Raw genomic sequence first — 17500 nt, 5'->3', positions numbered from 1 at the left:
ATATCAGGTAAAAGAATTTTTTTATTCATTACTATCGAAAATATCAGGTAAAATAATTTTTTATTCATTACTAACGAAAATATCAGGTAAAAGAATTTTTTTTATTCATTACTAACACAAATATGAGGTGAAAGAATTTTTTTTTTTGTTTTTCATTACTAACGAAAATATCAGGTGTCAATAATTTTTTTTTTCATTACTGACGAAAATATCAGGTGAAAGAATTTTTTTTTTCATTACTGACGAAAATATCAGGTGAAAGAATTTTTTATTTATTACAAACGAAAATATCAGGTAAAAGAATTTTATTATTCATTTCTATCGAAAATATTAGGTGAAAGAATTTTTTTATTCATTACTAAGGAATATCAGGCAAAAGAATTTTTTATTATTACAACGAAAATATCAGGGAAAAGAATTTTTTTAAAAGAATTTTACTATCGAAAGTATCAGCTGAAAGAATTTTTTTATTCATCACTAACGAAAATATCAGGTGAAAGAATTTTTTTTCATTACTAAGGAAAATATTAGGTAAAAGATTTTTTTTTTATTCATTTCTAACGAAAATATCAGGTGAAAGAATTTTTTTTCATTACTAACGAAAATATCAGGTGAAAGAATTTTTTTTCATCACTAACGAAAATATCAGGTAAAAGAAGTTTTTTCATTCATTACTAACGAAAATATCAGGCAAAAGAATTTTTTTATTTATTACCAAGGAAATAATCAGGTAAAAGAATTTGTTTATTCATTACTAACGAAAATATCAGGCAAAAGAATTTTTTATTCATCACCAACGAAAATAATAGGTAAAAGAAATTTTTTATTTTTCATTACCCATGAAAATATCAAGTAAAATAATTTCTTTATTCATTACTAACGAAAATATTCAGGTAAAAGAATTTTTTTCAATACCAACGAAAATATCAGGTAAAAGAATTTTTTATTCGTTACAACGAAAATATCCAAAAGCTAAAAGATTTTTTTTATTTCAATTACTAACGAAAATATCAGGTAAAAATAATTTTTTATTTGTTACCAACAAAAATAATCAGGTAAAAAGACTTCATTACCAGCAAAATATCAGGTAAAAGAATTTTTTATTCATTACTAACGAAATATCAGTAAAAGAATTTTTTTTTATTCTTACCAGCAAAATATCAGGTAAGAAAAATTTTTTTTTTTTATTCATTACCGCGAAAATATCAGGGTAAAAGAATTTTTTATTCATTACTAACAAAAATATCAGGCAAAAAGAATTTTTTATTAATTACCAGCGAAAATCTCAGGTAAAAGAATCTTTTTTTATTCATTAACCAGCGAAAATAGCAGGTAAAAGAACTTTTTGTCATTACTAACGAAACAAAATATCAGGGTAAAAGAAGAATTTTTTTTTTTATTCATTACTAACGAAAATATCAGGCAAAAGAGTTTTTTATTTCATTACCAGCGAAAAATATCAGGTAAAAGAATTGTTTTTTATTATTGCTAACGAAAATATCAAGGTAAAAGAACTTTTATTCATTACTAACGAAAATATCAGGTAAAAGAAAAAATATTTTTTTTATTCATTACTAACGAAAATATCAGGTAAAAGAATTTTTTATTCATTACCAGCGAAAATATCAGGCAAAAAGAGAATTTTTTTTATTCATTACCAGCGAAATATCAAGTAACAGAATTGTTTTATTATTACTAACGAAATATCAGGTAAAAGAATTTTTGTTTTTTATTCGTTACCAACGAAAATAAAAAATCAGTAAAAAGATTTTCTTATTCATCACTAACGAAAATATCAGGGAAAAGAATTTTTTATTCGTTACCAACAAAAATATCAGGTAAAAGAATTTTTTTTTATTCATTACCAGCGAAAATATCAGGTAAAGGAATTTTTTATTCATTACATAACGAAAATATCAGGCAAAAGAATATTTTATTAATTACCAGCGAAAATATCAGGGTAAAAGAATCTTTTTTTATTCATTACCAGCGAAAATATCTGGTTAAAACGAATTTGTTATTCATTACTACAAAAATATCATGTAAAATAATTTTTTTTATTCATTACCAGCGAAAATATCAGGTAAAAGAATTTTTTATTCATTACTAACGAAACAAATATCAAGGTAATAGAATCTTTTTTTATTCAACCAACGAAAATATCAGGTAAAAGAATTTTTTATCATCACTAACGAAAATATCAGATAAATCATTACTAACGAAAATATCAGGCAAAAGAATTTTTATTCATTACCAACGAAAATATCAGGTAGAAGATTTTTTTTATTCATTACTAATGAAAATATCTGGTAAAATAATTTTTTATTCATTACCAACGAAAATATCAGGTAAAAGAATTTTTTTATTCATTACTAACAAAATATCAGGTAAAAAGAATTTTTTATTCGTTACCAACGAAAATATCAGGTAAAAGAATTTTTTTATTCATTACTAACGAAAATATCAAGTAAAAGAATTTTTTTATTCATTACTAACACAAAATATGAGGTGAAAGAATTTTTTTTTCATTACTAACGAAAATATCAGGTGGTGAAAATAATTTTTTTTTTCATTACTGACGAAAATATCAGGTGAAAAAGAATTTTTTTATTCATTACTAACGAAAATATCATGCAAAAGAATTTTTTTTTTATTTATTACAAACGAAAATATCAGGTAAAAAGAATTTTATTATTCATTTCTATCGAAAATATTAGGTGAAAGAATTTTTTTATTCATTACTAAGGAATATATCAGGCAAAAGAATTTTTTATTTATTACCAACGAAAATATCAGGTAAAAGAATTTTTTATTTTACTATCGAAAGTATCAGCTGAAAGAATTTTTTATTCATCACTAACGAAAATATCAGGTGAAAGAATTTTTTTTTCATTACTAAGGAAAATATTAGTAAAAGATTTTTTTTATTTTTTTTTATTCATTACTAACGAAAATATCAGGTGAAAGAATTTTTTTTCATTACTAACGAACATATCAGGTGAAAGAATTTTTTTTCATCACTAACGAAAAATATCAGGCAAAAGAATTTTTTCATTCATTACTAACGAAAATATCAGGCAAAAGAATTTTTATTTATTACCAAGGAAAATATCAGGTAAAAGAATTTTTTATTCATTACTAACGAAAATATCAGGCAAAAGAATTTTTTATTCATTACCAACGAAAATAATAGGTAAAAGAATTTTTATTCATTACCCATGAAAATATCAAGTAAAATAATTTCTTTATTCATTACTAACGAAAATATCAGGTAAAAGAATTTTTTTCAATACCAACGAAAATATCAGGTAAAAGAATTTTTTATTCGTTACAAACGAAAATATCCGGTAAAAGATTTTTTTTATTCATTACTAACGAAAATATCAGGTAAAAGAATTTTTTATTTGTTACCAACAAAAATATCAGGTAAAAGAATTTTTTTTTATTGATTACCAGCGAAAATATCAGGTAAAAGAATTTTTTATTCATTACTAACGAAAATATCAGGTAAAAGAATTTTTTTTATTCATTACCAGCAAAAATATCAGGTAAAAATTTTTTTTTTTATTCATTACCAGCGAAAATATCAGGTAAAAGAATTTTTTATTCATTACTAACAAAAATATCAGGCAAAAGAATTTTTTATTAATTACCAGCGAAAATATCAGGTAAAAGAATCTTTTTTTATTCATTACCAGCGAAAATATCAGGTAAAAGAATTTTTTTTCATTACTAACGAAAATATCAGGTAAAAGCAAGCTTTTATTCATTACTAACGAAAATATCAGGCAAAAGAGTTTTTTATTCATTACCAGCGAAAATATCAGGTAAAAGAATTGTTTTTATTTATTGCTAACGAAAATATCAGGTAAAAGAACTTTTTATTCATTACTAACAAAAATATCAGGTAAAAGAATATTTTTTATTCTTACTAACGAAATATCAGGTAAAAGAATTTTTTATTCATTACCAGCGAAAATATCAGGCAAAAAAAGAATTTTTTATTCATTACCAGCGAAAATATCAAGTAACAGAATTGTTTTTATTTATTACTAACGAAAATATCAGGTAAAAGAATTTTTTATTCGTTACCAACGAAAATATCAGGTAAAAGATTTTCTTATTCATCACTAACGAAAATATCGGGAAAAGAATTTTTTATTCGTTACCAACAAAAATATCAGGTAAAAGAATTTTTTTTTATTCATTACCAGCGAAAATATCAGGTAAAGGAATTTTTTATTCATTACTAACGAAAATATCAGGCAAAAGAATATTTTATTAATTACCAGCGAAAATATCAGGTAAAAGAATCTTTTTTTATTCATTACCAGCGAAAATATCTGGTAAAAGAATTTGTTATTCATTACTAACAAAAATATCAGGTAAAATAATTTTTTTTATTCATTACCAGCGAAAATATCAGGTAAAAGAATTTTTTATTCATTACTAACGAAAATATCAGGTAATAGAATCTTTTTTTATTCATTACCAACGAAAATATCAGGTAAAAGAATTTTTATCATCACTAACGAAAATATCAGATAAATTCATACTAACGAAAATATCAGGCAAAAGAATTTGTTATTCATTACAACGAAAATATCAGGTAGAAGATTTTTTTTATTCATTACTAATGAAAATATCTGGTATAATAAAATTTTTAATTTTTTATTCATTACCAACGAAAATATCAGGTAAAAGAATTTTTTTATTCATTACTAACAAAAATATCAGGTTAAAATTAAAATTTTATTCGTACCAACGAAAATATCAAAAGGTTAAAAGAATTTTTTATTTTCAATTTTACTTAACGAAAAATATCAAAAGGTAAAAGAATTTTTGTTTTTAGTCGTAACCAAAACGAAAATTTTTATCAAGGGTAAAAGATTATCATGTTTACTAAAACGAACATATCAGGCAAAGAAATTTTTTATCATTACCAAGCGAAAAAAATATCAAAAAGGCAAAAAGGAATTTTTTATTTCCATACCCAAAATCGAAAAACAGGTAAAAGATTTTTTTTTTATTCATTACCTAACGAAAACTATCAGATAAAAGAATTTTTATTCGTTACCAACGAAAATATCAGGTAAAAGATTTTTTTTTTTATTCATTACTAATGAAAAGATCAGGTTCTAAAAGAATTTTTATTCATTACCAACGAAAATATCAGGTAAAAGATTTTTTTTATTCATTACTAACGAAAATATCAGGTAAAAGAATTTTTTATTCGTTACCAACGAAAATATCAGGTAAAATATTTTTTTTATTCATTACTAACGAAAATATCAGGTAAAAGAATTTTTATTCGTTACCAACGAAAATATCAGGTAAAAATGTTTTTTTTATTCATTACCAACGAAAATATCAGGTAAAAGATTTTTTTTATTCATTACTTACGAAAATATCAGGTAAAAGAATCTTTTTTTATTTATTACCAGCGAAAATATCAGGTAAAAGGATTTTTCTATTCATTACTAACGAAAATATCAGGTAAAAGATTTTTTTTTATTTATTACTAACGAAAATATCAGGTAAAAGAATATTTTATTCATTACTAACGAAAATATCAGGTAAAAGAATTTTTTATTCGTTACCAACGAAATATCAGGTAAAAGAACTTTTTTTTATTGATATGCCTAAAAAAAGCGACATGATTGGTCGTACTTAGTTTTTAGTGAAGCATATGTTAATGAGATTATCATTACTAACGAAAATATCAGGTCAACGAATTCATTTTTATTATATTTGATATGCTATAAAAAGCGCCAGTGTTCCTCGTACTTATTTTTTGAGATAGCTAGAAAACGTGAAAGGGTTTCTCAGTTTTTTTTCATTGAAAATGAATAAGTTAAGGGAAGACGCAAATCCCACTTGACTAGTGTCATAGTTCAGATGTGCAAATATGCCCTTCTCGACCTGAGAACCACCTTGCTAAGCCAAGAGATCGGAGAGTACTAGTTTCGAATGTCGTCTGATGGCACGATTTGCATGGCTATAAAATGACTACCGTTCTTACGTCCTCTTTTATTTCTCGAGATAACTGCACATAGGCATGCGTATCGCCCCGAATGCTCTTTTATGCTACGAAAGATGAGAATATATATAGAAGTTTGTTTCATATTCGATCTTTTTTTTACGATTAAAGGTATGCTCTCATCTGCTTCGCTTAATGATGTAGATATTCTTCCTAATCAAACACCCAAAATATTGACGGGAATAGTGCAAAGTTTAATTTTAGGAAAGATATAAGTTGTCATTTTCTTCGTTGCGCATTCTAGATAGACAGAGAGAGAGAGAGAGAGAGAGAGAGAGAGAGAGAGAGAGAGAGAGAGAGAGAGAGAGCACTTAAAGGATGAGATTTCTTTAAGATAGGATCTCAGGTCAAGTTTGCTAAAATGATATAAATATACTTTCTAGTCAAACATACCCAAAATATTGCCGGAAATTATGCAAAACTTAGTTTCAGGAAAGAGATAAGTTGTTAATTCCTTAGTGCACATTGCATAGTTTTTTCAGCAATGAAAGGATATAATCTCATATCTACTATGCTAATATGATGTATTAATTTTTTTAGTAAAAAATACCTATAATATTGACGGGAATTATGCAAAATATAGTCTCAGCTCAGAGATAATTTGTCAATTTCCTCCGTTGATTCTCAAAAAGAAAACTGCCAGCTCTCCTGCTCCGTCTTCATGTCATTTAACCTCATCTATTTTTCCCTTGGCCGACTTTCATGGGATAAGTTTTTCGAAAGTTGCCAATTGCTTTTTGAAACGATGAACTTTCACCGTAACTCTCCTCATGATATTGCTGCCATTACCTCTTTCTTCATGGGGTGGAGAAGAAGTTCCCCGAAACTTCCAGCTTAACACACTGACGTAAGTTCCTGCTTCGTTTTTTTTTTTTTTTTTTTTTTTGTCTCCAGAGTTGCTTTATGAAGATAACTCTCAATGCATTATTCCAGCCTGATTGCTTAGTTCTCTTGGCTGTGGATGGGGGGTTGGGGTGGGGTGGAGGGGGGGGGGGAGGGGGTGAGGGGTCTTTTCATCTCTTCCATATTTTGGTCAATATGACTGCTATTTCTCGCGCCTTTTTTGTAATATTTTTTTTTACTTGATTTTGTTATTTTCACGAAAAGGTTGGTCCTTTTCCACCATATAAGTGTAAGATTCAGAACCTTTTCCTAAACACAACACCAATATATATATATATATATATAAATATATATATATATATATATATATATATATATATATATATATATATAAAACTTCAGACCTTCATATGGGAATAAAAGCGTAAAAGCTGAAAGAACATTATAAAAAACCAATAGTGTTGCTATAAAGATTATGTAGATATTTGATCTTTGAAGGATGTGACCTCTCTCTCTCTCTCTCTCTCTCTCTCTCTCTCTCTCTCTCTCTCTCGTTAGTCATTACGCTAGCTTACAAAAGCTCTATGCACTGGTATTATCCGTTATTCTTAGTATCTATTTGTCTGACAGAATAATGTTCCATTATCTTGGAGCTGGTTTATATGCATTGTCATATCTTTCACAGAGACGAACGTTGGCTCAGTTTATTGCGAATCTAATTCTATTTTCTTTTTGTCTCATTGTTCATTTACTGATCATAAACAGAATGTGAAGACACTAAAGGGCTGTTGCGTACATTAATCACCTGATTCATGGATATACCATAAGCAGTGTGAAGCCCCGTAATTCTTACTGTCACCTCCATCACCCATAAACTTATCGAAAGGAACAATTATTCTAAATCATTCTGATGTCCCTTCCACGCCCTGGTCAACCACTCTCTCACCTCTCCACCTAAGCGCCTCAGTGGCGTGGTCGGTATGGGGTTGTCATGCAACCTCGTTGGCCGCGAGTTCAATTCTCGGGCATTCCATTGAGGAGCGAGAGATGTGTATTTTTGGTGATAGAAGTTCACTCTCGACGTGGTTCGGAAGCCACGTTAAGCCGTTGGTCCCGTTGCTGAATAACCACGCGTTCCATGCAACGTAAAAACACCATACAAACAAGAAACAAACCTCTTCACGTAGCAGATTATCCCCTGTAATTCAATGAGCTTGTACAGTTAAGCATGATTTATGTTGGGCCTTTGGCATCACTTCGAGAAGTATTCTTTAAAGCACATCATTCAGATATGCCATCTCTTCTCTGCAGTCAACCATGCGTGGAAATATCAACTTTATTAACAGTGGGTAGCCCTTTGCCCATTCTGTTGACTTGTTGTATAACCTACCGCGATCGAATGACTACTGTGGTACCTGATTTCCTGCTTAATTTAACAGGTAATTGGCTTCATGTACCCAGGTTAAACTGAGTAGTGAACCATACACCAAGCAGTGAGTCAACGACGGTGAGTCGCAACAGTTGCCGAATATGACAAGAGTCCAGCAACCTCGCCCTGAAGGATTCTTTGAAACTGGAAAGCTAAATTCTTTTTTTGGGCTTTCGTCTCGAAGGTGTATGGTCATTCATGTCTTATTGCACCATTGTTCTACCCATTGGAGTCCTGTGTCGTTTGCTGTTCTTAGATCCATGGCTTAACGATTTTTTTTATTTGGGAAAGCAGGGGAAGGAGAGAGTGGTGGGAGCCGCTGTGAGGTTGGGGTTTGGAGAATGGGCTTTTCTTAGCAAAACACTTTACTAGTTATAGCTTGGGAATGATCCCGAAACCTATCAAACGCGATTAGAGTCCAACAGTACTCAACCATGGCATCAACTTTGGCAATAAAAAACTAACGAAGTACTGAAATTAAATTGTACAAGGAAAACAAAAACATTTCTGCTTGATTCATGGTGGCACTATAAGTGAACTTAATACATTATTAAGAAATGCAAATAAATAATTCCAGTTTACTGAATAAAGCAATTTAGACTTCAGAAAAGGGAGGTGCTCGTGGTACCTCTTGGCATCTTATCTTGAATCCAGGGGGGCCATTTGCGCTTTTTTTTTATTGCAATTTCCATTACCGGTAGGTAATTACCTTCTGATGACTTTAACGAAATATCACTTAAATTGTACCCCAAGGTACACGACTCATGCAGGGAATTCCGTCTATCACAAAATTCTGATTTGCGTCCAATTCTTAATATTACTTCGTGAATTATTATTGAAATATGTCTTTTCTAAGTCATAGCAGATCTTTTTTTATTTATTCTGCAATAAAATAAAAGCAAGAGAGAGAGTAGGGGACCGAGGAGAAAGAGAGAGAGAGAGAGAGAGAGAGGTGGGGGACCAAGGAGAGAGAGACAGAGAAAGAGAGAGAGAGCGCAGGACCCGTAGACACCATTCAAAACCCCTTAATTAAACTATTAGCTTCTTAAATATAATTAACTAATACCCCTCCTGAGATCGTGTTAGATTCCATCAAATGTAAAACAAAAGTAAGACTTCATCTTGCTCCGGAAGTACGTAACACTCCCTTTCCTTACATTTAAAGAACTTTTATATTGCCAAAATTTTATCGTAGGACCAGGAGCTTCCATCTCTCCCAGACTACCTTATCTCTTGCTTTCGTAACATTCATATCCCCACTCCAATCATTATAGAAAAAGAGGACATATGTAAGAGTAATTTTTCTCTTCATATCCCTGATCTAATCATTATAGAAACGAGGACATATGTAAGAGTAATTGAATAATTTTTTCTCCAAGGCAGATCTCATCAATTTCACTTTTGGAAATGGCAAGGATTTAGTCACCCGTTTCCCGGAATTATTGGCTAATATCAAAACTTTATTTATGACAAGTGCCTGTAGGCATTATCTTACTATAATTGGGCGTTATGTCTGTCCGTCCGTCTGTCATTCAATCACGGCTAAACGGCTGGTCCGATGGGCATGAAACTTGGCAGGGTTATAGTGGGGACCTCTAAGGTGGTTTATAATGGGGTTTCATCCTACCTTCCCCATCCCCTCTCCGAGGGGGGTGGGGGTGAGAAGGGATACAGGTATTGGTATTGTAGCAGACTTTCCCTTGAAGGCTTTGAAATATAGTGAACCCGAACCACTAGCTAACGAATTTGTTTTTTTTTTTCTTTTTGTAAGTTCAAAAATCGAGGTTTTCTGAATCATTCACTGTACACCAACAGAAAAAAGTTATGTAATGACGAGAATAAATTTTAGGCAGAAAAATTTAAAAAAATATATCGTGAACTCCTTTATGTTGCTAACTTGAGTTTTTTGAAAGGTTTTTTTCCCAATGATAAACCCACTGAGGCCACAAATTTGCTGGGTTATTCTCAAAGACAACAGTTCCTCGTTGGACGAGTGGTTTTCGCGCTCGACTACCAATCCGGTGGCCGAAGTTCGATGGTCGGCGCGGCCAACGTGGTGATAGAAATTCATTTCTCGATATAATGTGGTTCGGATCCCACAATAAGCTGTAGATCCCGTTGCTAGGTGACCAATTGGTTCCTAGCCACGTAAAATATATCTAATCCTTCGGGCCAGCCCTAGGAGAGCTGTTAATCAGCTCAGTGGTCTGGTAAAACTAAGATATACTTAACTTTTTTTTAATAACCGTTGCTCAAAAGTGCACAGAAACTTGTTTATTGAATATGACACCTAAAATATGAAGTTCTAGCTGGAAAGGAATGTTTTGTCTGACTCCAATTATGTCAGGTGCAAAAGTACATCTTTTGTGCATTTTACCACAAGATGAACATCCTTTTCACACAAAGACAAGTTCGTTTTTTTTAACGAAAAGCAAATTCCATATTGACGATTTTCATATAAAGTTCCTAAATTTTATGGCAGTTTAATTTTGTTTTCATTCGTTTATTTATATTACTATTTATATTACTAATTCTGGGTTGATATAAATTGTACAAGGTATTAACAATGAACTAATTGTATACTTGTCCATAAAGCCGTAAGTTTATGTCATATATTTTTATTACGTTTATTCATTTTCTTCTTCTTCATTACTACTACTACTACTACTACTAACACTACTACCAATAATTTTTTTATTGCGTGGGTGGATGTCATAGTCCTCCAATTCATAGCGTGGGGTTCCGGGTTGTATCCTGCCTCCTTGGGATTCCATCACTTTTCTTACTATGTCCGCTGTTTCTAGGAGCACACTCTTTTGTATGAGTCATGGAGCTACTTCAGCCTCTAGTTTTTCCACATTCCTTTTCAGGGATCTTGGGATCGTGCCTAGTGTTCCTGTGATTATGGGTACAATTTCCACTGGCATATCCCATATCCTTCTTATTTCTATTTTCAGATCTTGATACTTATCCATTTTTTCCCTTTCTTTCTCTTCAACTCTGGTGTCCCATCTCTGTTATTATTATTATTATTATTATTATTATTATTATTATTATTATTATTATTATTATTATTATTATTATTATTATTATTATTACTAATCTTCTAATCGCATCTGAGGACACACATATGACTAAAACGTACACGCAATCCTAGGGTTCTTTATTATAAATGTGACAACACCTGTGTTTATTTTCACGTCAACTTACCCAAGATTATCCAAGCCATCGTAAATAATCCTAAATTTGGCGTTACCTGTCTTAAGTCAGCCAGACAATCAGACGAATCTTTTGACACAAAGTCGAATAACAGACATTAAAAAAAAAAAAAAAAACTGTCAGCAGCTCTTTTCAGGCATTTCCAGGTATTTGGTTCTAAATTACAGGTTAGTATCAAGAAAGGTTTCATAAAAAATTTCTGTGCCGCGGTAGGGTTCGTGATATCTGGTCCAGGCAAGGAAGATGAAAATCAAGAAAGACTCTATGATTTTCTGGGAGTAAATCCGAATTTTGCAACTAGTTTCGAAGTTGATGCCAAACTGCAACTAGTTTCGGAGTTGATGACAAACAGAAAGTTTATTGTAATAAACTGACTTTCAGAGACAACGAGGGGAATAATATCTGCACCATTGACTTCTATCCCTCAGTGATGGAAATAAGATTGCCCTATAAAAAGTTGCGTATATGGAAAAAATCAAAACGGAAACAGATGCTATCATAAAGTATGTCTAAATCCTCCTGTTGCAAAAATGAAGAATGTTTTGATACCGAGTAAGGCTTCTGAACGTGAATAGAAGACCAGTGCGCATTAAATGACATATTTCGACGAAAAACCAACGTGTATAGTCTCACTAGACATGAATAGTTCAATATATAATACTGACAGTATTCTCATTTCTCATAAAATGTTCATTTTTCATGTGATTTTTTTTCCGCTCCAGAGAAAAAAATGATGATTTGAATGAGGACTATCGCCCACATACGATTCATTCATTATTTGAACAGGACTGTCTAGCACTGGTCTCCAGCATATTCTTCCGGCCATATTATCATTATTAGGTTTCTGTGGAATCGTCTGCATCATTTGAAATGTGAGAGCAACGATCCAATTTATTCGTTGTTGTTGTTTATTTTTCGTTGTAAAGGTTAAGCAGCCCGGAGATACTTTAATCTCCACAGGAGTGTGTAATGTGTCCGCTGATAGGTATTTGGCTAACCACAGAAATGTCTGGTAGAGAATGCTATTTATTTTTAAACTGAAAAATCTTAACGTGATGTGTTCGGTTCAGGTAAATGATTTCTCTTGCGAATTGAATTTCATGACTAGAACGCTACATTTATATAAATTACTTTAATATCAGCTTAGACAAATCTTTAAATGATAAGCAAAACAAAACCCCACATGTTCAAATGAAATTATTCAAGTAGAAAAAACATGGTAACTCAAAGTGTTTCTGTAATTTTTTTGATATTATAAAGAGATAGGAATATTGAATTGTAACTACAATTCCCCCTAACTTACACTGTTACTGTTATTAACAATAATACGAATATCATGGAAAAATTTAAATGCCTCCGAAAAAATGCCTACTAATTTGAGTCAAGGTCAATGTGTGGCTTCCTTGAGACAGCGTGTCTGCTTGGCAATCATGCAGTTAGGCTTTATGTACAAGCACGCACGATTCCCTTGTCAATAGCCTGCATGCACGAAACTTGCAAGATAGATAGATAGAGAGATAGATATATTTGACTGTGTATGTGTGTTGTTTAGGGACAATTACAGCGCTTGCCAACTTACAAAGTTCCAGTTTGCTCTGTTTATATATGTGATTTCATGATCTATTCTTGTAATGAAATGGACAAGAACATGCGACGTTTAGAAGGGATTTTACAATATATATTATATATATATAATATATATATATATATATATATATGATATATATATATAATATATATATATATATATATATATATGTATATGTATGTATATATATATATATATATATATATATATATATATATATATAATATATATCGTATATATATATATATATATATATATATTATAATGTATATGTATATATATATATATATACGTATATATATATATATATATATATATAATATATATATTATATATATATAATGTATATATATATATATATATATATAATATATATATATACATATATATATATATATATATGGATATATATATATATGATAATATATATATATATATATATAGATATTATATATATATATATATAATTCCTATATATATATATAAACGTTCTCAGATGAATTGGTCAAGGGTTAATATTTGTCTCAATGTTTTTGTGTTTAAGACAAAGATTAAAAATCAGTTCATTTCAAAGCGGTATTTATCTGTTGTAGGCGACATTCCTAACGCACATCAGAACCCAGTATTGAAACGCCCATTGAAACATAGAAAGTATCATATATCACTTAATTGTTTCTCATTGTTTACCTTGACACCTCTGGTCCGTTGGTATAGTAGTTAGTGGCGTGGTAAGCCGCTCAGATGTCGCGGGTTCGCGTCTCCCCCTGTGAGATGAAAAATCACTGGCTCTGTATCGTGATCAATTATTGCTGTAGTGTGGCGTCTGTGGTGGGAGGTGTTTCATCCATTGAAATGATTATAATAAATTCTTTATCTTAGGTCTTCTGCATATTAAAAGGAGATTATACTGCAGGCAATCCATAAAGAAAAATACAAACCATAAGCACTTAACAAACAGACATATGATCAAAGCTCAGAAGTGCAGCGAACTTGTAAGCAATAAACACAAAATACGTGAAAGAAAGGAATACCAAAATGTAGACAGTGAGACGCAATAATCAGAAAAAAAAAAAAATCAAATAGCGTTTTTAACTTTTGTAGAATCTGCATCCTGAGGGTACACAGGCTTCTCCAAAGGCAACTGAATCTTACAGTCACATGTGGTGCGACATTAAGAAAAATTATAAAAAGGCGACTTAACAATTCCTCCACTTGCTCGCCATTTATGATTGAAGCTTCATTCACTATTCTCATCTTCCTGACCTTTTGAATTTCGCCTCATATCTCTCTACGCCTCTCTGCTCTCTCTCTCTCTCTCTCTCTCTCTCTCTCTAAGATGCAAATGAGTCATCTGGGTCCGGGTACTAGGCATACATAACGCAAGCAGGATATGCGGTCTGAAAATGACAAAGTAAAAGCAAGGCGCGATCCGACCTCCATCTTATTCGTGGCGCGGGCTAAAATCTATTGTCAAATAGCGCAGTCTTTCACCGATGAAAATCAAAATAAATGTGCTATATTTTATTAGAAATAATTTTCCTCTACTGTTTAACATGCACATTATTTAGTTTTTTGCATTTTCATTCTGATAAATAAATCATAAATGTCCTATCCTAAAATTCCCGTATCTTCAACTGAATGCGAAAAACATTTTTCAGAATAATTTTTGGCTTTTCCATAGGGCTTTCCTACCCCCGCCCCCACCCCCCTACAAGGACAATAAAACAGCAAGAGCAACAACAACAACAATAATAAAGTAGTTTGTAGGCTTACTCCCCAACAAGTAGAAAACTATTATAGAACGGTGAGAAAAAAGTAAACGTCTTACAACATGTAATTATTAGTAATCTACTTTTATAAAATACTTTATGAATGAAAAAGTTTTACTTTCTTACTCTGTGTATTTCTTCCTTGCTTTATTTCTTTCTCTCTGATAAACCACCTCCAAGGAGATATACAGAATACAAGTAAAGCAGTATATTGTCTACCGTCCTAGAGGCGAGGAAACCACAGGGGAAGCATAACTCCGGAAGAAGTCTCCCATTGGCCATTAAGAGAAAATACCCTCTTTGTAATTTTGTCCAGTTTTACTTCCATCGTTGCGTTATCAGCGCGTTATTTATACCAAGAGATCCATCCACAGGTAGCCGCTTAACTAGGTCGCCCCAGTTGATAATTACCTACCTACCTGAAGAGAGAGAGACAGCAGTCTCTGAAATATACTGCTTACTTTCTATATTTTGGCGTTTTTATGGGCTACTTTTATTAGAAATATATGAATATATATGAATATATATATATATATATATATATATAGTATATATATATATATATATATATATATATATATATATATATATATAATATATATATATATATATATATATATATATATATCATACATATACAAATATATATATATATATATATATATATATATATATATATATATATCTATTATTATATATTATGTATATATATATTTTATTTATTCAATTATTCTAGGTTTCTTAAAGATACCTATAAATTGAACATGCATTGTCAAGTGAGAGTTCTCCCATGAAGTAGGGTATCACGTCATCGAAGCGAGAGAGAGAGAGAGAGAGAGAGAGAGAGAGAGAGAGAGAGAGAGATTGCAGCCTTCCGGGCGAGAAGAAGAGGACCTAGGGAGGAGTAAGATTATTGATCGAAGCAATTGCCTGACATTCAATCCTGTTGAGGAGGGAGACGAAAAGAGCACATTAAATTAGGGTTATTGCTGTACAGGCACGCCCAACATTCCTTTAGGAAATGTGAGAGTATTATTGCAAAAAAAAAAAAAAAAAAAAAAAAAAAAAAAAATCGCGTCCAACATTCCTTTAGAAATGTGAGTATTATTGCAAAAAAAGTGCGCCCAACATTCCTTCAGGAAATGTAAGAGTATTATTAAAAAAAAAATCGCACCCAACATTCCTTCAGGAAATGTAAGAATATTATTGCAAAAAGAAGTGCGCCCAACATTCCTTCAGGAAATGTAAGAATATTATTGCAAAAAGAAGTGCGCCCAACATTCCTTTAGGAAATGTGAGAGTATTATTAAAAAAAAAAATCGCGCCCAACATCCCTTTAGGAAATGTGAGTATTATTGCAAAAAATATCGAGCCAGCATTCCGTTACGAAATGTGAGAGTATTATTGCAAAAAAATCGCTCAAACATTCCTTTAGGAAATGTAAGAGTATTATTGCAAAAAAAATCGCGCCCAACATTCCTTTAGGAAATGAGAGAGTATTATTGCAAAAAAATCGCGCCCAACATTCCTTTAGGAAATGTAAGAGTATTATTGCCAAAAAAATCGCACCCAACATTCCTTTAGGTTCGTAGACGTACGTAGGAGGGTCTCTTCCTCTCTTCTTGACATATGCTAGAGTCATTCATAACTTCCAAAGTTCAGAATATTCTTTCAATTTTGTATGGAGTCTTTTCACTTTTACTTATAAAGAGTTAGTTCAAATGTTGCAGCCATCCGACAATGAAAAACATGTTTTCTATGAATGGGGTCTACATCCTTCTAATAATAAATAATAATAATAATAATAATAATAATAATAATAATAATAATAATAGCCATTAATGCAGGACTAAAATTTATCTTTTGAGTTTAAAAGCTTTAATTGATGACAGTTAATGAAATCCACTGACTAGTTCAAGGAAAAAAGCTGTGTAAGAACGCTAAACTGAAACATGATTTGTAAAAGGATCAACTGGATTTTTAGTGAGGTCATCTTATTGTCACAGAGAGAGAGAGAGAGAGAGAGAGAGAGAGAGAGAGAGAGAGAGAGAGAACCAAGTTTTACCATGTGAAATCGTTTTTGGTCATTGGATTTTGTTAATTAGATAAGTACGAATCCTGATGTTGACTGAAAATTAACCCTGTAATTTATTCTTTAAAGGTTACCATATTATATAACCTGGTTTAGTAATTCAAACTTTATTCCAAATATTTGTATTTCTATAATGATTTTGTTCTGTCAATGAACCCGTTCATAAGTAGAGGAACAAGGGAAAAATGTATTATATAATTATATGTAAATACCTTGATTATATGTGACTATAAGAACCAAAGTGCCGACTTAACCTTACTCTGTTTCCAAACACTTTTAGGATACGTATGCCATTGAGAAGCCCCAAAAAATCTCTCAATCTGAAAAAAATATTGAAAGTTCTTTCAACAGCTGACAAATGGAATTTCGAAATTTACATTTCCCAGTAAAGTGAGATGTAATAATGACAAAGCCCACTGCAGCTATCTCTGCAGGAGGCTGTAGAATATTTTCCCTGCGAGAAATAAAAGGTCCCTTGGTCAGCAAAGTGAAAGCAGCGTAAATAGGACATTGTATTTTT

This window comes from Macrobrachium nipponense, chromosome 39 (assembly GCF_015104395.2).
Source record: "Macrobrachium nipponense isolate FS-2020 chromosome 39, ASM1510439v2, whole genome shotgun sequence".
Taxonomy (NCBI): Eukaryota; Metazoa; Arthropoda; class Malacostraca; order Decapoda; family Palaemonidae; genus Macrobrachium; species Macrobrachium nipponense.
This window is presented reverse-complemented; position numbering follows the sequence as displayed.